A 2236-nucleotide genomic window follows, 5' to 3' on the forward strand; every position below is an offset into this window, starting at 1 on the left:
CCACTATTTGCATTCACACCTGGGCTGTATATATATATTGCCTTGGTTTGGCTCTGTAATCATTAGTGGTCGTGGGACTGGTTTGGGCCCTACCTAAGCTGGTCAAACGTTTCGTTTGGGTCTATACCACAGCTGCACTGATGAGAAGGCCTAGAAGGCCTCATCATAAATAATAAATAATAAATAATAATAATAATAATAATAATAATAATAATAATAATAATAATAATAAATAATAATAATTAATAATAATAATAATAATATCTGGAAGGGAAAATGCCCCACTCCCCCTTCCCACGTAGCGCTGACATTGATAATAGAACCCTGTGGTCACCAAACAGAAAGTTTCATCAAATTTTGCTTCCTTGATAAAAACAGTTCGGTTTCTATTGTTTAAGTATGAACGAAACTTTTAGAATGCCCTAAATAATAATAATATAATAATATTAATAATAATATATAATAATACAAATAATAATAATAATAATAATAATAATAATAATAATAATAATAATAATAATTTTTTCTCCTATGGATTGGTTTTTTTTGTAAAGTAAATAATAATAATAATAATAATAATAATAATAATAATAATAATAGTATAATAATATATTAATAATAATAAATAAATAATAAATAATAAATAACAATATATAAAAATAAATAATTAATAATAATAATAATAATAATGATATAATAATAAAAACAATAATACTAATAATAAAAATAATAATAATGATAATAATGATATAATAATAATAAAAACAATGATATTAATAATAATAATAATAATAATAATAATAATAATAATAATAATGATAATGTCGTCGTACAGTTTCTTAAATCTATTATATTAGATTTGTATATATGATAAGGTGTGCTGTAAATTGGAAGGAGTAACAATCAACAACATACCTTATTCAGCGGTTTTCATGTTTTTTAAAGCTTCTCACAATAACATTACCATAGCAACATACTATACGGTCTTGCTTAATGTATAGCCTTGAACAAACGTATAAAAATATAAATAGAAGAAAATTACTAACATCCATGGTGGCATTAGGCTAAAATTTAAAGTTAAAAGCAGGCATTTCTCCTCAATCTCAATATTTCCTTATATTATATTTTCTTATTCGTTTTTGTTTCATGATTTTTTTTCTCCTTTTACCGCTATAAAGGAGGAGGGGAACTGGGGGGCAAGCAAATAATAATATAATAATAATAATATCTGGAAGGGAAATGTCCCCCACCCCTTTGCCCCGTAGCGCTGCCAATTATAGAACCCTGTGGTAACGAAATAAAAAGTGTCATCAGATTTCGCTTCCTTGATAAAAACAGTTTGGTTTTTATTGTTCCAAGTATGAATAAAACGTTTTGAATGCCGCCAATAATTAATAATAATAAATAATTTATAATAATAATAACAATATCAATAATAATAATGATGATAATAATATTAATAATAATAATAATATTAATAGTAAAAATAATAACAACAACAATAATAATAATAATAATAATAATAATAATAATAATAATAATAATAATAATAATAATAATATCCCCCTCCCACCCCCACCCTTTCCCCGTAGCGCTGCCATTGATAATAGAACCCTGTGGTAACTCAATAACAAGTTTCATTAAAATTTGCTTCCTTGATAAAAACAGTTAGGTTTCTATTCTTCACGTATGAATGAAATTCTTAGAATGTCCCAAATAATAATAATATAATAATAATACATAGTAATAACAAAGATACTAGAAATACAAGATAGAGTTCTCGCATTGTAAAAATGAGGCGGAAGTCGTGCCCAACGTAGGCGGCGCCCTTCTTTTTGACCATGCAAGTTTCCTATACTTCGTGCCCATCGTACAGGGCGCCCTTCTGTTGCTAAGTATATCCAGACGCAAAAGGCGCCCTTCCTTTTCCACTAATGGAGGAAAACTTTTTCACTAAGAGTGCGTCCGGCCATGGATTCTGCGCTGTATTGTTGATTTATTCTTTGCTGATTCATGATTATGCTTTAATTGTTTTATGTATTATTTGGATAATAACAACGATTTCTACCGCCATCAAGGAGGTTATGTATTCACTGATGTCACTGTCTGGGTGTCTATTCCAGTTTTGTTTTTATATCTAGTATCTTTGTTGAGAATTGATAATAAAATACGCGACGACTTGGTAACGAAAGTTTGGCACAAGTTTTTTTAGATCCAGCTGTAGGGGGCGTCCCAT

This window comes from Anneissia japonica, unplaced genomic scaffold (assembly GCF_011630105.1).
Source record: "Anneissia japonica isolate Jap-2015-1 unplaced genomic scaffold, ASM1163010v1 scaffold288214_len167563_cov143, whole genome shotgun sequence".
Taxonomy (NCBI): Eukaryota; Metazoa; Echinodermata; class Crinoidea; order Comatulida; family Comatulidae; genus Anneissia; species Anneissia japonica.